Source organism: Pezoporus wallicus, unplaced genomic scaffold, assembly GCF_028554395.1.
Source record: "Pezoporus wallicus isolate ANWC-B61680 ecotype Strahan unplaced genomic scaffold, APGP_CSIRO_Pwel_v1 contig_7011, whole genome shotgun sequence".
NCBI classification, from domain to species: domain Eukaryota; kingdom Metazoa; phylum Chordata; class Aves; order Psittaciformes; family Psittacidae; genus Pezoporus; species Pezoporus wallicus.
In genome coordinates this window covers 1,469,154-1,492,290 of record NW_026638234.1, presented here as the reverse complement: position 1 = coordinate 1,492,290, position 23,137 = coordinate 1,469,154, and the positions used below count along the sequence as shown (strand labels likewise).

The 23,137-nt window shown below is 43.3% G+C and overlaps 1 long non-coding RNA gene across 1 annotated transcript; it reads left to right on the top strand.

The window, feature by feature from the left end:
• Nucleotides 1–1,567: 1,567 nt before the first annotated feature.
• LOC130599556 (uncharacterized) lies at nt 1,568–22,812 on the top strand. Its single transcript, XR_008972256.1, has 4 exons — nt 1,568–1,744; nt 2,605–2,855; nt 4,734–4,926; nt 22,028–22,812. It is a non-coding gene; the product is annotated as an uncharacterized LOC130599556 (long non-coding RNA).
• The last annotated feature ends 325 nt before the right edge of the window (nt 22,813–23,137 follow it).

Genomic DNA, 23,137 nt, shown 5'->3' with positions numbered 1-23,137 from the left:
TGTCTTCTGACAGTGGGGTCTTTTGGAGCTGATGTCCTCTTCTTTAGACCCTGAATCTAAAATAACCCTCTATTTTATTTTTATTTTACTTTATGTTATAGTTGCTTAGGATAGCAATTAGGTAAAGCCTGGTAGGGCTTGAGGGGCAGATGGGGATCTGGTGGCTCCTGGGGAAGTAATGGCCACCACTCACTTCTTCACATGTTGCAAACGGGGATTTTTTGGGTTTATTTATATATATATATATATATATATATATATATATATATATATATATATATTTTTTTTTTTTTTTTAAACCTAGTTAAATAAAACCTGCCTTGCAGTTCAGGCAACAGAGATGCTTGAGTGCTCTCTGACAAGTGTTCGTACTTCAGCAAGTTACTTCGCCATGGGCCTGCTGCTGGCTCTGAGGAGCTGCCCGCCTTACCTTCCAGGAGGAATGTGTTTCTGCGTGACAGCGGCTTGGGGGTGTTTTGCTGCTTTTCTGTGCTTCACAGCTGCAAATTCCAGTTTTATCTCTGCTCGGTGGCTTGGTGGGTCCCTGCTGGGTCACTGGAACAGACAGACAGCATTTGGGCTTTTCCCTTCCCTTGCAGAGGCATTGGCAGAGCTGAAGATGTTGCATAAGTATGTCTCCCTACAAATGAGAGAAGTCATGAAGGGGCTGTATGTTGAGGTTGGTTGTCTCAGCATTTTACATGTGCTGGGGCAAATTACTTAGATGTTACCCTGTGTATTTCAGGTCATCTGAAGGTTATCAGGGAAAGCATAGAGATAAGGCATGATTGTCAATTAGTAGTAACACAGAAGTGTTTAAAAGAACCAGAATAATTTTGTGTATATGTATATTTATCACTTCCTTCTTTTTGAGAAAGACATTTTCTGAGCCAATTCTTTTTTTTTTCCCTATTTCAAAGAAAACTGCTTTCATCAGTAAGATGGAGCCAGATTTGGGCTCAGAAATTGCAGCAGAATGAAATGGATTGCTACTCTCCTCCTCCTGCTGCACATTGTTTTTAAGTAACCTAGTTTTACATAATTGAAATGCTCCCCCCCCAATATTTTTTATTGTTTTATTTTTAATTTTCATTGTTTGAAGTATTTCTATTTATTGTGTTAGCACTGATGTAGTACATACAGTATGTCATGTGTTTCAAACATTCTATTAATTAAGCTTTATTTTTTATTTTATTCTAAATGTATTTTAGAGTGGCTTCTGCTCAGTACTGACTGAAATATTTTATCTTCCTTTTCTGTGTCAAAGCATCAAACTATCCTACGAGAGAAAAAAAAATGTTTTGATCACTACCAGGCAGCAGCTGCCCTTAATGGTTTTAAAAGTAACTATTTCTGGTAGAATAGAAGGATATTTAAATTATGATATGTCATGTTATGAAATGTCAGTGTAAGGCAGTGAATAATTCTATTGATTAATCATGAAATAACAGGAAAATATGAAGTAAAAGAACTTCCATAAGATAGAATATATTTTAAAATGAAAATTCAAAATCCTAAAATTGACTCTGGAAACCAGATTTCATTTAACTCATTTTAACCAGCTCCTAATTGTTGCTTTCCTTCACATTTCCATTTATTGGGAAACTGCTGAAATATTTGGTTTTATCCTTAGATCAACTCCAGACTTCAAAACATTAAAATTTGATGAGAAAAGAAGTTCAGAGCTTTAATCAGCTGTAAAATGAATGTGTGCTGCTGGACTACAGTTGCAAGATGATCTTGGGTAACTCTTTTTCTTGTCTATATTTCATGACTTCATGCTGCTATACAAATATAGTATAATATCAATGATCATTATACATTGAGAATATTACTTTTGTGAAACTTGACTGTAGAGATTTTATGCATAGAATAGAGTTTTATGTTAGAATTTAAAATGTCTTATAAGCTCTATACAGCATCTGATATACAAGATCAGTTTTAAGTATGTGCTTAAGTTCCTTGTGACAGCAAGAGAACTTAAGTATGAGCCTACAAATAAGCAGATGAGTATCCTGTAAAGGCTACCGCATTCCCTTGACCTCTCCTTTCCACTGAAATGCTTGTGGTATTAATGCCACTGCAGCTGCATTGCTGTACAAGGTGGATCATCTCAGAACCAACCTAACAGGTGAAAAAAGAGTTCTGCAGATGAACTGGTTCCCTGATCTGGATCACTGTTTGGCTACTTGATTGTTTGCTGCATGAAAGCCTTTAGAATGGAACAGGAGCATGCTAGTGTGCTTTAGGGTAAAGGCAAGAAAGAGGCAAAGAGCCTCAGCCAGTGGCAGCATAGATTTGTATTGGGTTAAAATAATCATTTAAGCACAGGCTAAGTAACTTCAAGCTTTGTTTACCTGTGTGCATAAGACTGTTTGGGTATGCTAGTTCCTGGCTAACAGAACAAGTAGATACAATGCCATGTGAGAGCAATGGCTACAGATAAACATAACACCCGTTTACTCCACCCCAATCAAACAATTCCAATGTATGTATCCTTTTGTGGCCAAAAATGTGAGCACTGAGAATGCAAAAATGGGAGTACCATGTGATAGCCAATGTCTGTCTACTTTTAACTCTTTTCTAATCCCTCTCCTGTGACAGCATCTGGTGAATTCAAACTACTTTCTGTGTCTAGTAGATAGCGCCCTGTGCAGTTTAAGTGAATGGAGGGTGCTGACAATCCCAAACCCTCTGTATACATGGGAAATGAGCTGCTGATCTGAGCAGATAAGGGTTGTAGCTTCCAGGATGACCGCAAAATTTGCTTAGCTTCTTCTCTGAGTGCTGGGGCCACTACCTGTCCCTGCCTGCATAGCAGTGAGAAGACAGGAGTGTTACCTCTGCAGCCCTGGGTACATTTTGGAGTTTCTAGTGACTGTGAGCATTTTACCCTTAGGTGCTAACAGCTGGGACATGTCACAAATGCCCTTTAGAATGTCCGAGGAGAGATTTCAATGAGAACATGCTCTCAGTTTACTCTTCTGGATCCTCTTGGCTTAACATTCACCACACTAGGCCTGGAAAGATTGATTCGTAAGACCAGTACTCAGAACATTTTATCTACCATCGCATTAAAATGCATTAAATGCACTTACAGTTAATGGTATTAGATAACTGAATAGCCTCATTGGAATTGCCCTCTGGTTTCTGGGTACTGTCAATCCATCCTGCTTCTGGTGCTGCAGTTAAATGCTGTCACATTCTTTACCCCTTTACACTCCTCCAAGCTTGTCCCCAGCTATTTCTCACATGCCACTGCATAAAGAACTTATTTTGTCTCTGATTTGGTGGTATAATTGCCTGTGTTAGTACTCCATAACCTGTTTCAATCAAAGTGAGGCTACTGTGACAGCAAAACCCTACTGTATAAACTGTTTAAATTAGCTTATTTTGACTGAGTTGGCAGATAGAAGAGGACAACAGGAGGTCAGTGATCAGTAGTGACTTCTGTGATGCTGACTTTGAAATGAGGTGACCAGTGCCTTTTCCCAGCTGCTCCTCTGCTTATGTAGGAAGCTGAAATGAAAATCTCTCTGCATTGTTCTGTAGGCCATTTCTCCTACAGCCAAAGTATCTTTGCCACACTCAAATCCCAAGTCAGGACTCATCTGAAGTGGCACACATAGTCCTTTGCTGAGCTGATGCAGTTCTGGCAGAGATCTGCAACAATGAAAGACAGTTTTCCCCTGCACTGTGCATTATTTATGAGCATTAGATTTTGCTTGGCATCATATAGCTACTGTCCATCCCTCTGGAAAATCTTATTGCCTGACTAACCTAAATAATGGCACTATTTGGCAGTGTGGCTGTCTCCCTGCCTAAATTCCCTTTCCAGGTCATCTGTGCCTGTATTTAAAGAAAGCAGACCTAGCGTGGCACTGGAAGGGTCTCATTGCCACCTTTGGCCATAAGGAAAATTGACTCTTCATTTTCATATTGTTGCTTCCTGATTTTTAAATCATTTTTGCTGCATGATATTACCTGGACTCACAGCCTAAGATAATTTTGAGGATGCAAGGTCCACATGCTCTAAAAATTTCAAGGGGCTTTTATTTTAAATTTGATCTGGCCTGGTCCCATAACGTGACCACGTACCAGCAACTGAAGTACATTCAGTGCATTCCCAGAGTGCATCTTCTGCTATCTTCTGAGAAAAATTTAGATTGTCTTCTCTGCGACATGAACACAGCATGTTAAGTGAAGATGAAGAGATTTGCTTTAAAACCATGCCCCTGATCGGAACTGAAGCACTAACGCAGACAAATCCTGAAAGGACCTCTCCTTGATTTGTTTTAATGCTTTGGGCTATTTATTTTTCAAACTCAATTTTGGCTCTTCTGATTTCCCGCTTGTTTTTTTTTTTTTGTTCACAGTCATTTATCATTGTCTTCATTATGACTAGTTTTCCAAACATGCAACTGCATGTTTGTCCAGCCTGAATAGCCTCTTGAAATTTCCCATTTAGCCATACGCTATTTCCTTAGGGCATTTCATTAATGAACTACCATTGCTAATGATGATTCTGTGTTGGCCCCAGGTGGTTTGTGTCTTTTCCATTTCTAATTTCAATGATTTGTGAGTCTGTACACAGTACCTCTCCAGTTTCCTCCTGCCCTCCCTCCCCTTCATGTAACAATTATACATTTATGAATGCATTTGTCATAGTTGATTATCTAGGACTTACAACATGCTTGTTTCACAAGTGTCATTTCTACTCTATTGTTCCTTAGGTCCTTGTTCTCATTTGCTTGGAAGCAAGACAGAACGAGCAATTACTGTCAGCTGCTTCACAATTGAAATGAGGGACCGGCCTTCTGAACTGTTCCAGGAGATGGAGCAGAGCAGTGCACTTTACCTTGATGAAGAACCTTCCTGAAGTTTATATATGGTCTCACAGTAGTGTGAAAGATGACTGTAGGGAAGGTAGTTCAGTAGCTAGGAAAAGTCACCTCAAAGTCAAATGATCAGAAGCGGATTGAGAAGTTAACTGAGTGCCATTTATTTTCATGATAAGGTTGTAGAAGACATTTGGAACTCGACTTTGCTAGCTGCCTGTCACCATAGACCTTTTAAATTTCACTTTTCGGAACGCACATATTCATTTTGCAGGTGGATTTGCATAATCCAGCCTGGCAGATGCACGCGCAATTAGATGGCTGATTATATGTGAACAATTCACTGAGTTATTATCTCATTTATGCTCAGCAACTGGGAGACTGCAGGCAGATATCATTATAAGAACTGGATTCTTTACTGAAAAATTGTCAGTTCTGGCATTTTCCTGGTCACCCTTTGCAGTCTGTAAAATCAAGAAGTGTGTCAGCTGTCTAAAAGAAGCCTACATTTTGACTCCCAAGTTCAGCCATGTTCAATGTCACATCAAAATTGCCTAATTATAGGCCTGCCTACTACAGTGGCTTAAGTCCTACTTGTATGCATGAGAACATTTTCGTGAGCACATGTGGTCTGGTTTTCATGGGTGCAGGGCATCAAAAAGACAGTTCATGAAATTCTGGGTTTGGCCTGACTCATCAAATTTTTACCGCAGTGAAAACATTCTTAGGCTGGGAACAAATGTGCTCTGGCAGCTCTTCATCCTGGCGAGTTTGCCTGAGGTGAGGTGTCATTCAGGAGTCAATTCCTTCGATGCATTCCCACCTCTGCATGTTTTCACTGATTCCAGGGTAAAAGCTTTTTTGCAGCTTTGTGGCAAGAGATGAGCCTTGCTGCTGTAGGATTATTTGTGCACCAAACAGCAGGGGCTGCAGGGCAAGGTGGGTAATTTTGGCTCCTGCTGTTCCTTCTTGTCCCCCTCTAAGTGCCAATGTGTTGTTTGATCTAATTCCTGGGAATGCTGTCAGAGATAATCGATCCCAATTTTGTTGAATATGCTCAGCTTCCAATTAAGGCTCTGCATGCAGAGAGATCTAGTGCAGATAAGGTATGCCTTGTTTACTCCTTAACCAGATGGGTGTACCAAAGGGAAGCAACACTTACTCAGGTACTGCAAGCTGCTCCTCAGACCCAAGGGATTGAGAAGCATCCATCTTGTCTGAATTTTTCATGTTGTTCTGTAGGAAAACTATAATAAGCTCAGGTTTCCCTTACAGCTGAGCCTTTACTAAGGCAAAATTGAATTAGTCTGCTCATTGCTTCTTTTATGGCCTGATAAATAGCTGTCACAGCAAATGGATTAGGGCTTGCTAATGCTGATTTTTTTTTTTTTTCCTTTTTTTCTTCTTTTTTTTTTGTGTGTGAGAAATCTCAGGCCTTACATCCCATCTCTTAGCTGGGGGTTTCTCTAAATGAATGAGGTATCACTTGAGGTTGAAACCTAAACTGCTGCTCCCCTTCCTTACCCTCAGGGAAGGGGGACTAGTTGGATTAAGCTAACCCTCTTGACTCAAAACCTCATTGACTTGGATATTAAATGACATTCCAGATGGGACCACACCAGGAGCTCTGTGCTCTGTTCTGGGCATCGCAATACCAGAATGGGCCTCTTCTCACTCCAGTTTCATTTGTAATGTGGGCTGTGTGGTGCTGTAGGGCAATGTTTGACCTAAAAATGAAGGAATTATTTTCATATGTCCCCAAGAGTGGCGCTTTCCGCCATGGTGAAGTTAGTGTCATCTTAAAACAATTGATTAGAAGAAGTAGTGGCATCTTTCCCAGAAACTGTACTCCCTGGCATGAAAACGTAGGATATTTCCTTGATGTAGTAGACTGCATGTGGGAACTGTGAGGGTACAGTGGGCAACTTGAGTTTGGGTTTCTTTCAACAAGCTGAACCTAGGAAATGAGCTGGGAACTGACTGCATCTGACTCAGTCAATGCAGACAGTGAGTAGAAATGAATGGAGAAGGACTACAAACTTGCTGAGGCTTTCTTTTCTTTTCTTTTTTTTTTTTTTTTAAGTGCTTTTCTGACCACATGCTCTGGACATCCAACCAGCTGGGTAACCTCCTTATCAGCTGTGGGCTAATAGAAAGGCTTGTGAGGGTTTTGGTTCAGTAGCTGGTGTTTGTCTGTGTGACCTGGGTCAGACAGCACATGGCTATGTGGCAGGCTGTAAACTGTAAGGTGCTTAGGGCAGGGATGTGGACTGAAACTGGGTCTACTGAACAGCAGTTTTGTGGTGGAAATCAGCAGGGCTCCACTGCCTTGTCGTGATGGGTATTACCTGAAATAGAGAAGCAGACCTTCCCTTGTCCACATTGTGTCCACACAATGTGCCGTCCACATTTATGATGGCAGGCAAATAGTGCAGAGCAGCCCCTTGAAGTGTTTTCATGGGGCTTGGAGTGGTGAAGTAGCTGCAGGCAGACAACACAAAGAGTTATTCTGCTCATTGCACCCACCAGCAAGTTGGTGCGAACTCATGCATATGGGCTGCCGCTAAGCAGGGGCAGGTTTTTGGCTGAAACAGCATGGTACATGTAATCTTATTTTAAGATTTGCTCTGCTAAACATGTAGATTCCCTTACTGGGACTGTTGAGAAAACAGAAGCTTAATCTCCAGGGAAGTGCAACATTTCCATGGGGCTGAACCACCTTCCTTCATTCCTTCATTCCTTCTTTATTCCCTCCTCCCTTGTCTGCTTCACAGCATGCTGTAGAGTGAGTTCAGAAACACACACTGCACAGAGAAAGTGCAGTGCATTAAAATGGGTAGCCCAGTGTAGTAAAACGTGGCAAAACTTAGCTGCAGGAAGCAAGGCAGGGAATTAGCCTCGTGCTGTTAAGAAATAGATGTGTTTTCCTACAAAAAGAAAATTGTAAATCTGTCTCTCTATGATGTGACAGAAATCCTCACTGGGATGGAAATACAGCTACTAGGGCAGCACAGAATCTCTGTCCTTTCTTGGCACTTGCTCTTGGGCACATCATGATGACTGAACCACGTCGTGAAAACCAGGTGTGGAGGGGAGGATCTCCAGGCTTCAAAAAGTGCTGGCTGGTTTGCAGGGGATGTGACTGCCCTTTCTGGGGAGCTTTGGCATTGCGCCCACATGTGGGAAACCTCCATGCTGAGCATTCTATTTGCTTTTATTCCAAGTGGTGGGGTGGCTGGGGGGGAGGTCAGGAGCTATGTTCAGGGAGTGAGGCTAACTCTCATATTCTGCCTGGGTGAGGTATTCAGCTCAGGGATGACAAATATGTATCCTGGAAAGTCCCATATCCTGGGCTGCGTCAAAAGGAGCGTGACCAGCAGGTCCAAGGAGGTGATCCTGCCCCTCTGCTCTCGTGAGACCTCACTTGGAGTATTTTGTATACTTCTGGTGTCCTCAAAATAAGAAGGACATGGGGCTGATGGAGCAAGTCCAGAGAAGGGCCATGAGGATGATGAGGGCTTGAGCACTTCCATACGAAGACAGGCTGAGAAAGTTGGGGCTGTTCAGCCTGGAGAATAGAAAGCTGTGTGGAGACCTCATAGCAGCCTTCCAGTGTCTGAAGGGGGCCTACAAGGATGCTGGGGAGGGACTCTTCATTAGGGACTGTAGTGATAGGACAAGGGGTAACGGGTTAAAACTTAAGCAGGGGAAGTTTAGGTTGGTTATAAGGAGGGAGTTCTTTACTGTAAGGGTGGTGAGGCACTGGAAGGAGTTGCCCAGGGAAGCTGTGAATGCTCCATCCCTGGCCAGGTTGGACAGAGCCTTCGGGACATGGTTTAGTGGGATGTGTCCCTGTCCATGGTAGGGGGATTGGAACTGCATGATCTTAAGGACTTTTCCAACCCTAACTATTCTATGATTCTATTCTATGATTCTGTCCCTGGTGGTCTATACACAGAGTGTGTTGCTGCAATTGTTTTGCAGATGCTGAGGTGAATGTGTGCAAATTTGCACTTCCAAGATTCCCTTGCTCCTCCTCCTTTTTTCTGGCCAAAGAAGCAAACTGGCATTCTCTGGCAGCAGAGCTAAGCTCAGTGTTGCCCCTCTGGGCTGAATGCTGTTTGCTATCAATTCAATGCCATTTGCTATCAGTTCAATATCAGTGTTATTGCTAATCAGCTGTTTGCAGCAGTTTTGAGCTGGATAACAGTTCTTAGCACCAGACTTGGCTCTCTGGGTTTTGGATTGCACTGTATTCAAAAGTTTCTTTTAATGCTATTTTCAAATGCCATTACAACCAAAACACAGATGGCTTAATGCCAGGTTGGAAGGGGCTTTGGGCAACCTAGCCCAGTGAAAGGTGTCCCTGCCCATGGTATGAGGTTTGAACTAGATGATCTTTAAGGTCCCTTCCAATCCAAACCATTCTATGAGTCTATTGCACCAAGCTTATAAGAAAGACAATCCCGTAAGACGTAACATTTACATGAACTCTCATCTGACTGCTTATGGAAAAACATCGAGGTGGTTGGTGCACTAGGGCAAATTCTGCCTGACCCAATTTGGTGGCCTTCTACAGACTGACAGATGGGGTAGAGCAGTTGACATAATCTACCTGGACTTGTGCAAAGTGTTTGACACTGTCCCACATGACACAGAATCATAGAATCATAGAATTGTTAGGGTTGGAAAGGACCTTAAGATCATCCAGTTCTAACCCCCCTGGCATGGGCAAGGACACCACACACTAAGCCATGTCACTCAAGACTCTATCCAGCCTGGCCTTGATACTGCCAGGGATGGAGCATTCACAGCTTCCTTGGGCAATCTGTGCCAGTGCCTCACCACCCTGACAATAAAGAATTTCCCCTGTTTAAGTTTTAACCCATTACCCCGTATCCTATCACTACAGTCCCTCATGAAGGGTCCCTTTCCAGCATTCTTGTAGGCCCCCTTCAGATACTGGAAGGCTGCTATGAGGTCTTCACACAGCCTTCTATTCTCCAGGCTGAACAGCCCCAACTTTCTCAGCCTGTCTTCATATGGAAGTGCTCAAGCCCTCATCATCCTCATGGCCCTTCTCTGGACTTGTTCCATCAGCTCCATGTCCTTCTTATTGAGGACACCAGAAATATACAAAATACTGCAGGTGGGGTCTCATAAGAACAGAGGGTCAGGATCACCTCCTTGGACCTGCTGGTCACACTTCTTTTGATGCAGCACAGTATATGGTTGGTTTCTGGGCTGTGAGCACACACTGAAGCCGGCTCATGTTTAGTTTCTCATCAACCAACACCCCAAGTCCTTCTCCGCAGGCTGCTCTGAATCTCTTCTTGTGCAACCTGTAGGTGTGCCTGGGATTGCCCTGATCCAGGTGTAGGGCCTTGCACTTGGCATGGCTGAACCTCATGAGTTTGGCATTGGCCCATCTCTCAAGCATGTCACAGTCCCTCTGGATGGCATCCCTTCCCTCCAGCATGTCAACTGAAACACATCACTTAGTTTCGTCGGCAAACTTGCTGAGGGCACACTCAATCCCACCGTCCATGTCGCTGACAAAGATGTCAACACTGACCCCTGAAGGACACCACTCGTTACTGGTCTCCAGCTGGACATTGAGCTGTTGACCACAACTCTTTGTGTGCGGCCATCCAGCAAGTTCTTTATCCACCGAGTGGTCAGTCCCTCAAATTGATGTCTCTCCAGTTTAGAGACAAGGATGTCATGCGGGACAGTGTTGAATGCTTTGCACATGTCCAGGTAGATGGTGTCGACTGCTTTGCCCCTGTCCATCAGTTCTGTAGCCCCATCATAGAAGGCCACCAAATTGGTCAGGCAGGATTTCCCCTTAGTGAAGCCATGCTGGCTGTCGCCAACCACCTTGTTGTCTTTCATGTGTCTTAGTATGCCTCCCAGGATAATTTGCTCCAACATTTTGCCAGGCACAGAAGTGAGGCTGACTGGTCTGTAATTCCTTGGGTCATCCATTTTCCCCTTCTTGAAAATGGGGGTTATATTTCCCGTTTTCCAGTCATCAGGAACTTCAACTGACTGCCATGATTTTTCAAATATGATGGACAGTGGCTTAGCAACTTCATTCGCCAGCTCCTTCAGGACCTGCAGGTGGATTTCATCAGGTCCCATGGACTTGTGAACATTCAGGTTCTTAAGATGATCTCAAACCAGATCCTTTCCTACAGTGGGCGCAAGGTCTTCATTCTCGCAGTTCTTGCGTCTGCCTTCCCAGACTTGGGTGGTGTGGTCAGAGCCTTTGAAGTGGAAACTGAGGCAAAGGAGTTATTGTGAAGCCTCAGCCTTCTCCAAATCCAGGGTAGCCAGTTCTCCCGATAGCTTCCAGAGAGGGCCCACATTATCCCTAGTCTGTCTTTTGTTTGCTACATACCTATAGAAGCCCTTTTTGCCATCTTTCGCACCCCTTGCCAGATTTAATTCTGACTGGGCTTTAGCTTTCCTGACCTGGTTCCCAGCTTGCCAGGCAACGTCCGTATATTTTTTCCAGGCCGCCTGTTCTCACTTCCACCTTTTATAAGCTTCTTTTTAACCCTCTAAGTTTCCTCAGCAGCTCCTTATCCATCCATGGAGGTCTCCTGGCCCTCCTGCTGCACTTCCTTCTAGTCTAGCAACACTCCTGAGCTTGGAGCAGGTGATCCTCGAATATCAGCGAGCAGTCTTGGCCCCCCCTGCCCTCTAGAGCTTTATCCCGTGGAACCTTACTAAGCAGGTTCCTGAAGAGACCAAAGTCTGCTCTCTTGAAGTCCAGGGCAGTGAGCTTGCTGTGTGCCCTTCTCACTGTCCTGAGGATCTCGAACTGAACCCTCGCATGATCGCTGCATCCAAGGCTGCACTGGAGCAGCCCAGCATTCCCAAACAGCCCCTCCCTGTTGGTGAGCACCAGGTCAAGCACGGCACCTCTCCTTGTTGGCTCCTCTATTACTTGCAGGAGGAATTTGTCTTCCGCACAATCGAGGAACCTCCTGGATTGCTTGTGCCAGGCCATACCGTCCCTCCAACAGACATCAGGGTGGTTGAAGTCCCCCATGAGGACAAGGGCCTGTGAGCGTGAGGCTGCTCCTATCTGTGTATAGAGAGCTTCATCCACAGAGTCCTCCTGATCAGGTGGCCTTTAACAGATACCCACAGTAAATGTCCCCCATTGCTGTTCTCCCTTTGATTCTGACCCACAAGATGTATGTTGACTGATCACCTGTCCCTAGACAGAGTTCCATTCTCTCCAGCCTATCACTGACATAAATAGCTACTCCCCGTCTCCATCTGCCTTGTCTTTCTTTCCTAAAAAGCCTATAACTTTCCATTCCAACACTCCAGTCATAGGAGCCATCCCACCCTGTTTCTGTGTTGAGCGCTCCCCATCCCACTCGCGCCGCCGACGCCAACCCCCTGGCCACGAGCTATTCCCGCGCTCCCCGAGGCGGGGCCGTCCCTCCTGGCCCCGCCCCCTGTGAGTCCCTGCTCGCCTCAGCGGAGCTGCGGCTCCCGGGCAAGGCCTGGCGAGGGCTCGAGGCTCCCTCGGTGGCTCTCGCCCCTCGGAACTGGGGCTCTGGGACGCGGGGTTTCCCCTGGCTCCGGTGCTGAAGGCTCCTCTCTGGAGCCGCTCACCTCGGGAAATGACCACTAATGGCCGATGATGACTGGTTTGAACCTGTTCAATGAGAACCTTAACATGAGCCGGCTTCATTGTGCGCTCGCAGCCCAGAAAGCCAACTGTATCCTGGGCTGCATCAAAAGGAGCGTGACCAGCAGGTCCAAGGAGGTGATCCTGACCCTGTACTCTGCTCTTGTGAGACCTCACCTGGAGTATTGTGTGCAGTTCTGGTGTCCTCAACATAAAAAGGACATGGAACTGTTGGAACAAGTTCAGAAGAGGGCCATGAGGATGATCAGGGGACTGGAGCACCTCCCGTATGAAGACAGGCTGAGGAAGTTGGGACTGTTCAGCCTGGAGAAGAGAAGGCTGCATGGAGACCTCATAGCAGCTTCCAGTATCTGAAGGGGGCTTATAAGGATGCGGGGGACCCTTCATTAGGGACTGTAGTGATAGGACAAGGGGTGACGGGGTCAAACTTAAGCAGGGGAAGTTTAGGTTAAATATAAAGAAGTTTTTTACTGTGAGGATGATGAGGCACTGGAATGGGTTGCCCAAAGAAGCGGTAAATGCTCCATCCCTGGTGGTGCTCGAGGCCAGGTGGGACAGAGCCTTGGTTAACCTGGTTTAGTGGGAGGTGACCGTGCCCATGTCATGGGGGTTGGAACTGGATGATGTTAAGGTGCTTTCCAACCCAAACCATTCTATGATTCTATGGAGATTGCAGTCCTTGAACTCCTTAAACATTTTACTTCCGATGCATACTTGACCTAAAGCTTGTCTATCTTCACCAGTAAAGCCGCTTAATGTCCAGAAAATGATTCTGTTCTTTTAAAAAGATAGTCGTGCTGCTTATCACAATGACTTTTTGTCGTAGAAAAATTCCCCAGGCTCTGGACCTCTTTGAGAAGTATTTCCTTTTGCTAGTTCCAAATGTATGGAACTGTAATCTCGTCAAGTGTGTGCTTGTTGCTCTTGTATGGCATTATGGTTCTTGGTAACATAGGTATTAATGTGGGTATTATTATCTTCTGATCAGCGGCAAAGCTCAAATCCGTTGAGTAGCAAATTGTTTTCTCCAATTATATGGAGTTTTTAAATCTTTCTGTAATCTGCTTTTAAATCCCATCAACCAGAATTATTTTTGAATATCATTTGTGATTAGAAAATTGAAATCTAGAAAATAACAGTTTTTCTCAGGGAGTGTATCAAGTTAGAAAAATGTCAGTATCATTAGTTTGCTACCTAAAATGTGGCCATACATGCTTGTGCATACTCCTACTGCGGTTTTCAAGCAAAGTATCTGAATGGAAGACTTTTATTAAATTACTCCTGATGGTTAAACTTGCAGCTAAATCTGTTTCTGTCCAATCTTTAACAATAGGGCACAATGTAAACTATGTGGATTAGAGGCAAGCTCTGTGAGGACGCTTTGCACTTCAAAAGGTGATCAACAGCAAATCTCAATTTTTGATGCAATTGGCTACAAGGTTCAAATGCAGTCAAGCATCATTCCAGTGTCAATTTAATAGCATGGCAATCAAACAAAAAAGTTCTGATCCCAAAGGCTTACACTCGTTTTCTATTCACTCAGAGCTTGCTCTTCTCCCTTTGTGCACCAGACTTGTTTTCTTAGATGTGTTGCATAAAATAACTGTGAAAAAGCTATGTTGACATCTAGATCAGTTATGCAGACAGCTTCTCTGCGACTGTGAACAAGTCATGGGGAATTTCAATGATGGACTAGATTTCAGGTTAGTAAGGGGTTAGTAGCAAAACTGGTATAGTGAGCATGATCCACTGATTTTTCTTGCAGTGTTTTATGTCCTTCCATCACTTGTTGCTGATCTAACTCAATCCTTTCATCTTTATAATGTGGCAGTTACACTCATTTTGGTATTAAAGCATAAACTCAAATGTGTCTGTGTACTCAGCCATGGAATCATAATGATGAGCTGCCTGAAGACCTGTATCTAGAATTTACCAGAGCAGTGTTTTTTTTTTTCAGCCCAGTACGTCAAGTCCAGCAGCTGAGCAGCCATTTAAAATACATGTATGCATGGATTACACATCAAACCTGCTATGTGCAATGACACCAATAATGCCTAACTCTCCAATAGTGCCTTTCATAAATAGTTCTCAAAATGCTTTAGAAGTTATGTCAATATTGACGTCCCAATTTTACAAAAGAAGAATGGGAGACCTGGGGAAGTAGGTAACTTAGCTGTGGTTGCTCTGCAGGCCGGTGGTATAGCTGGCGATAAAACCAGCTCTCTGGCATCTTCATCCTATGTCTGGTCTCTATGGTGCATGACTCTGAAACAAGCGCTTAAAGCTGTATAAAGTGCACAGGCCCCTGTTCTCTCAGAAGTTAGGCAAGGCTAGCTGGACATGCCCATCTTGTCAAATATACATTGGGATTATGAAGGGGTTTTAACAGGATGCAGTCTGTGGGGTAGGATTATTCCTCCGGAGATGAATCATGGTGTAGAGATTACGCACTGCTGCCTGGAGTCTCGTCACTTGTTGCTGAAGTAGGAATATGTATAGCGTACAAAACCTGGGCTTGGGCTTGCAGGTGGTGGAAGGACAGCTGCCTGATAAATGCCTCTTGCTGGCCTATTCTGATGCAGGCTGTTGTCCACTTTCTCTGCCACAAAGCCCCTGTATTATCCTGGGACAGTCAATGATGCAACCACAGGTGGTCGTGAATGGTGTGTTTCTTATTTCCTGAATTACTTGCAAGCCTAGGGACTCAATTGAGGTGCATGCAGAACTGCTGCCAATAGTATGCTGCAGAAAGAAATTCCTGCCTATTTCAAATTGGGCATCCACTCTGACCAGACACTTTCATTGCTTCAATTTCCTAACGAGGGAATAATATTGTCTGCCTTGCCCTCCGGGAAGTGTTGTGAAAATAAATGAATTGATGTTGTGCAAGCACAGAAAGCCAGATTTTCAAAGGTGTTTATTCAAATACAGACAAATATGTAGGGCAATATACCAAACACTCCCAGCAATGCTGGTCCTAATTATTTAAAACTCCAAACGTTTGTCTGCATTCTTGGGCTCCTGAAGAAACTATTGAGTCTTTAGGCCTTGGAAATGCTAATACTGCAAATGCCACAGAAGAGCAAATTGTTAGGAAGAGAAAAGGATATATTTAAGGATAGAAGCTGAAGGAAATAATGAGATAATGTGACTTACATAATGTCTTTCTTCAGAGACAATTTAAATTGTCTGCTGTAAATAATGTTTGCGAACACTGAACAGTTATGGGAAAACAAACTAGTGAATAAGTTTTTGTCAAGAGAGTGTAGCACATTCCATGAGTGGATTGAGGCATGGGGTGAAAGAAAAATGACATGTGATTGTGTTGTTAAAAGCTGTTATCTGAGCATATAGATATGAGAGAGGTAAATGAGGGTTCTACAGCAACACTGAGAGTTTTAAATGCAGAACTTTTTTGTGCAAATTCCTTGGTTGCTTGGGGAAAAAAAAAAAAAGGGAAATGATCCTGTGTCCAGTCCTCTGAATGCTAAGGCTGGGACATTTAGTTATGGAGGGTATCTTCACAGCATGTGCAGGCACTTACACTAACAAAGAGTGGCAGCAGCTGCTATTCCTAGTCAGGACCAGCAGCAATGTCTCACAGGTGCGCTGGAAAGGTGGCTGCAAGCACCCTCAGTTCTGCGCAGTGCCCAGCTACATGACAGCCCTTTAGTGTTGCTTCATGTTCCCCGCCTTTCTCTTGTCCTTCCTTGGGTCCTGCCCTTGCTGACCCATCCTCCTGCCCCATCCCAGTCTCTCGTTCTCAAAGGTCCTGGCTTGATTCTGTGGCCCTACTTGTTCTCCTTACTTGGCAAATTTGTAATTTTCCTCTCTTCCCTCAGGAATTGCTTTTGAATCCATGCATACTTCAGTTCTCTCTCTGGTACCTCTCCCACCCTCTATGATTTTTATTTGTGCCTTGCCTCCATGCTACAGCCATGTCTTACATCTGCTGGGTTTTATACATTATTGTGTCCTTCAGTCTAGACTTATGTTCCCAGACCCTGCCTCCCTGACAAACCTTAGTGTCTTTGCTTGAAAAGGCTCAGGTTTCTCAATGTTTTGTATGCTTAGACAGCAGTAAAATCTGACTCCCCTTTATTCCTCTTCTTTCTTTGACTTCTTCTCCCCCCTTAGATGCTTCCTCTCCTAGTGTCTCTCTTCAGTAATTTTCTGCCAGTGTCTGTTTCCTCACCTTTAAGGTCCCCATCTATTTCTGTGCCTCCCCTTTACCTGTTTCTGTTTCCTTCCATGGCTCCAGATCCTGCCCCTAGCAGAGCCAGATGCCCTGTCCTCTCCATCCTTGTGGTGGTCAGTCATACACCCTTTGCCTTGTGGTCCTAGCTTCCCCTTCCTATGCTGTCTCCAGCTCCTAATTCAAGGAGCTCCTTTCCAGATGTGGTCTAGTCCTTTCCTCCAACTCTCTTGTCACAATTTCTTGCATATTGTCTCTGAATCACAATATTCTCTTTTTAATTCTCCTGAATCCTTTTTCTCTTTTCAGCTTATGAGTCACACTACTATTGGATGGCAGCAGAGACAGCATCAGAATGTGGCAAAAGAGTTTCCCACTCTCAGGTCCAGTTCCCTGCCTCATGCTAGTCTGGAAAAGCCAAATACAGCTTTTGCAGGTTTTCCCTGGTTTTAGCTACAGCCTGAACAATCCTAAGAGCTGTGGAATGAATGGGCTCAGGGAAGAAGGAAGATTCAGAAGGACTGCCAGAATCATTAGCTGCTGAAGTTGAGAAAGTCACTGTTAAGGATGTGTGAAGTGTGGTTTCTCTAAGATTTATAATAAAATTCACTTTGACTTTTATGGCAGAAGGTAAAGCCATAACACAGGCTAAGTTTTAGGCTTCTGCTAAATTTTAACATCCTTTCCCATGCTATACCAGTAGTGAAGTTCTTCAGAGGAAATTTTATTAGAGTTTTTCCTTTAAGGGGTGAGAGAAGTTATCAATCAACAGCAAATCTTATTCTGGGAAACATCACAATGATTTTGGCTGAACATTTCAAAACATACAACAGACAGAATTTCACCTGAGTTTAGTGCTTGTCATACACACTTTCATCCCAAATTGTTGAAGTTTCATTAGGTAATGAGTGCACAAAAGCAAGGTGTTACCACAAACACATTGTGCTGTGTCACTAGTTGGCACAGTTGACTAGTTCTTGCTAACCCCAATTGGATTTCGGTAATATTGTTTCATTATCTAACATTCCCCTTTGCAAAACTATTGGAATTAGAAATGCATTTTAGAATTTGGCCTTCAATAATCATGGCACTGAGTGGTACTGGCTGCCTACCAGGCTATGTGTGTGAGAATTCGTTTTTTTTTATCCTGTGTGGAATTTGGTAATTTTATAGGATCTCCCCACACCCTTTCTCTGCAGGAGTCACTTAATTTCTTTGTGAGCTTTGCTGCTAAACTGTGCATAATTTGGGGTTTTCATTGTTCTTACCCTGCTTTTGAAGTTGCTTTGTGATTTTTGAAAAGATGTTAATTTTCCTTTTGTTGTTTTCTGTTGGCCACTTAATCCTTTCCCATTCTAATTGTTATTCTTATTGGTCTCCTCAAACTTTTCTGTTGTTTGAAATGTCTGTCATCTAAAACTTGCCTTTGTTCTTCCAACAATGATTTTGGGAGCCTCCCTGCTGAGCTGCATTCCAAATGTGTGTGTGGCTGTGGATGGGGGGGATTTTGGCCTTCCTTGCTCTTTGATGCCTCTCTTTCCTATATCTGGGCTATCAGCAAATACAAGCAGCTGAGAGAAAACACTCCAGTTCTGCTTCCTTTGACAGTGATTGCCAGGCAGCACAGAATCACGAGAAGCTGAATGTCACTTTCAAATCCCATTGCCATTGTGTTAGACTCCACCAACATTTATCAGTTCTAATGCAGGAGTTGTGGACTGATGAGCCTGACTGCACCTTAGTTCAGACAATCCTGTTTGAAAATATATTTCTTTTTGAGTCTTCTGCTGGGCAGCTCTGCAAACATTTAAGAGCTATGTATTTAAGAGCGGAAGCAAACGAAAATGACGAATAATTCCTTCAAAAATAGTTTAGAATAGGATGGAATACCTGAAGGTATCTCTGGAGATATATACCAATCAGAGGGGAAGTCCAGATATTTATAGTGGACTAAATAGTTTCATTTCAGGTCAAAGAATTTCACTTCAAAAGACCTAGGACCCTTACAACCATCATCAAAGAGGGTATAGGAATCATAGTTGTGTTGACTTCTGAGAAACTTGGGATCCTAAGGTCCAAATTTTAAAGCTGTTTGGGTACCAGGGGTTAGATACAGGTGTATAGCAGCAGTATTAGCTACCTAAGCCTGAAGTGGACATTACGGACTCAGTTTTAAAGTGGGTACCAACTCCATGGCCTGGAGGAGTGTTATTGGATGAAAATGGGATGTGGAACCTTCATTTCTTGGCAGTTTTTTTTGTTTTTGTTTCTTTTTTGTCTCCAGATGGGTAGGTATAAGTACCAAATACGAGGAGAAGATTTAGGGCTATGACTTCTGCAGGGAGAGAGATGCCTCATTGCCATCGTCTGTAAAATGCCAGGTTTCTAGTGTGGGTGTGATTTAAGGAGCCTGCTAGTCCTTGGAACTCCACTGTTGGCTGGCTTAGACAGCTCCTTGCTTGTTGTTAGTTTCTTTGTGTATTGAAGCAGCTCTTTGCTGAAGGCCTCAATGCTCACACCAGCATCAAGACTTCCATTCAGTGAATTAACAGCTCAACACTCAGCATCACAGTGTGAAAGTCTCCTCTGGAGATATGACACTGAAATGTGTGTGCCCTGTTATATCTACATATCTTCTGTGTGGAAATTGCTCAGGAACCTGAGTCACCGAGGTGCTCGGAAAAATGTGTTCCTTTAGGAGAATCTGCCCCTTGCTGAACTTCAGGTGACTGGACATGTTGGAACTGTGATAGTCTGGTCTTCTCATGAGTGACTGTTGTGTCCTGGCACAAACTGGTTAGGTTTGAAGTATATATGCCTCCAGAGCTCATTTAAAATTATCAGCTATTATTAAGGAGAGGGCAAAAATTTAACGAAATGCTCTTTTTGTACCACAAAAGCTGGTATTCTTGATCAGTGCTAAATATTTTCTCTTTCACTAACATAACAAAGACTTGGTTCTGAAAACTTTACTCATCAGTTTTTCAAGTTATTACAGCACAAAGTTGTAGCATGAATATACCCATAAATTATTTTCTGTTTTGCTAACTACAGTCATACAAAGGCTACTCAATGGCCTCTGCAGGTCTCTTGGAAGCCTTGAAAATTGAGACACCCTCTTTTCCACTTCCACTCTGTTACTGTAAAGCCTCACCTCTTGGCTTCCTTGTGGTCTCAAGCCAGTGCTGTGAACTGGCTTTGAGTTTGTTGAAGAGGCTAGTGTCTTGAACTGACCAGTTTCCTGGCTGGCTGCTGGCCTAGGGCAACAGTTTCTGGGCTCAGAGAAGTTTGCAGAACAGAAAATACTGTCCCGATGGCGCACAGATTTGCAATTTTCACCCAAAATGTTTTAGTTCCTGAGAAAGCAAGCTTGGGATTGACCATGAGGCTTTGTAAATGCATGCCTTTTGACTGTCTTGGACAAGAAAGATCCCAACCCTAAAGGAATGCTGGAGAAGATCAAACATTTCATTCAGGGTCTGTCTAAATATGGCTGGTTGTAACTGTGCTTGGTTTTACAGAGGCAAACTTCTCTCCCCCGCCAAGGGAAACTTGCCAGGGTAATTAGGTCAACAGTTGGGCATGCAGCAACTGAAGTTGTATAGTTGGAGGTCATATTTTCTCATCATCCTGACCATCTCAACTGGCTCAGCAAGCCTACAATGTCAACTTAGCCTTACCCCAGCACCCCTCCCTCTCCACAGCTTGCCACAAATGGCAGATAAAACAAATCCACTCCATCCTACCTGCCAGAGAAAGGTCTTCTCCTTCTCCAAAACTGTGCCAATTTTCTAATAAATCTCCCACCCCTGATTTGGGCAACAGTTTAGTTTCAGGTAAGGAGAAGTTAGCTTCCTTATATGAAACTTTTTTAACTTAACAGCGTCTCTTGAGCTCGTGACAAACTGTGTTTTTATGAAAAGTAGACAGTAACTTTTCAGTGATGGTGGTTTGACTGGAGGTGATTTGCCCAGAGCACATTGCTGGGAATCAGTACGCTGCTGTAGTTCAGTAGTTGGTCTTTGTTAGATATGATCTTTACTCCAGTTAATTCATTAGCCTTACAGTGCTGCACCAACAGAAAGACTCCCTTTTGACAATTAAGACCACAAGGGAGGGTTTGGGAAGATGATTGCTCCCTCCTGGGAAGAGATGAAAGACTACAGTGGTAAAGAGAAGAGATTTTTCATTATAGATCTTAAGATTAAACCCGAGGGACTGCTTGTGCTGGAAGTCTGCCTTATGTTTTGTATCAATAAGTGATTTCAAATACTTGGCTCTTGGTCATGTTTTTCAGGTAATGGTTCTCTAGTTTAGCTCATTGATTTCTTGGAGATGGATTAGCAGATAATTAAATATGTGGAACAGTGTAACGAAAAACATGATTCTATCAAAGCATATTAACTGCCAGGTCTGGTTTTAAACTTAGTAGAATCACTGCAAACAATGAATTTGCTACATCTTCCTTAAGTACTTTCCTACTGCTCTATTTACATTGTAATCCTTGGCATTTACTGCGAGCAAACATAAAAGTAATAATTTTCTTGTGCAAATAAAATAATAGAGGGGGAGACTTACTTTTTGTGTTTATTAATCCTTCTGTGTCATCTGGTGGAAACTAGTTGGTGTAAACTATACTTAAACCCCTATTAGACTACTCGAGATTTGTAAATGAGCCTTCTTGGAAATGAAAATCAGGTCATTTATCTTCTGTTACATCTGTAAACAGTTTTTCTTAAACAGCAAAGAAACCATTAGTGCCTGTCCACTAGTGCATCACCAAATATTCGCTTTTGTGATAAGAAGTTCAGGTGGAAACAGAAATTTAGAAGAAATCTGAGCCAGAGGTGGTTTTGGTCTATGGCTCCATGGGCAACTCAAGCTTCTAGAATGCTTAACCTGGCACTTTCCACAACTGCTAAATGGAAAGGCAGCATTGCTACCTTGTAGAACAGGGCAGGGAGAAGGTTTGCTGAAGGAAAACTTTTAAATGTGAGAAAAGCTGAAAGTTCAAGCAATGCTGTGAATTGTCTTTATGGTAAGAGGCTGCTTTGAAGGTGAATGAGTCTCCATCTGTCCCATACACCCTTTCCCTGTACTCAGCCTCAGCCTGTCCTTTTCAGACTGCTACATCTTCTGGGGAGCATGAAAAAGTAAATGGAACAGAAAAGGGGGTCTGGCTACCCAAAAGCTACTTCTCTGTTCCTGTGGTTGCTGGAATTATGTGTGTACTTACATATGCTTTTTAAGTGTGAGGTGCTTATATTACATTCATGCAGTTCTTTGGATTTGCTTTAATTTCCGTTTTGATTGTTTCAGTTATTTTAAATGAGAGGAAAAAGTTTGCTTACAGCAACACGAGCCCTATAACAGACCTGTTTAATCCTCAGCACCTTGTCTACCACTACTGTGAACAAGAAGAAGCAGAAAGCTGTCCACCTTGGTTGCTGCTGCTGTTGGTTTGACAGTTCTTGGCATGACTGGCTTTCCCAGAGGAGCAGCAGCCCAACTATTTATACTGTGGTTGTGTCTACAGTAGCATTCTTGAGGAAATCTCCCATCGTTAGACTGCTGGCAGAGACAGTAACAGTGGGAGAACTCACGCTGTCAGGGCATTGGAGCTTTTAACCATCAAACTGGCTAACCCTCTGGGTATTCTTTGTGCCTCTCTAAGTAAAAATGAAGGCAAGCAATCCAATTCAAGCTGAATGCAGCTTTACTTTTCTCACCTTGTTTTCTTGGTCCACTTCACTGGTTCAGTGCACACTAGTATATAAGCCTTACTGAATTCTCAAGGTTTGCTCTCACTTCATCCAAACAGATAGAGATTTGCTACTGAATTCTGTGAGAGAATAATCAGGCTTTAATACTGAATTATCAGCTTTTTATAAGGACAGAAACTAATTCTATTGATTATTTTGCCTTTGGCATAGCCTTGCTTTATGCTAAAAGCGCACACAGTTGTTAACCTAGTTTTCAGAGCTGTGATGTGTCCTCCAGCATGGAAAGAAGCAGTGCTGCAGTGGTAGACTTTTCTGTCTGCAGTCAGAAGTTTTTGTTTTTCTGCTCTCTGAAATGCAGGCTTAGGGACTGAAGAGCTAGGAGTATGGCATCGTCAGAAAGAGAATCAGACATCATTTCACTCATCAAGTCACAGCTTTTCTGTGTATCTAATGTTTCTGAGTTGATGGCATGTCAATCAATGATGGTTATGTCAATCTGAGTGGTATCTAGCACTGTTTATTCTGTGAGATGCCTCTTTGTATCATTTCAGCCAACCTTGGAATCCAGCTGTATCTAGGCTCTTCATCCTCTTTCTCCCCAGATACTGCACTTATCTAGAGGGCTCCCACTTTCTGAGGGCTCCATCTGTGCTGTTCCTCCTGCAGGCCTCTCTTCAGAAGGCACCTTCCTGGACAGCAGTTTTCT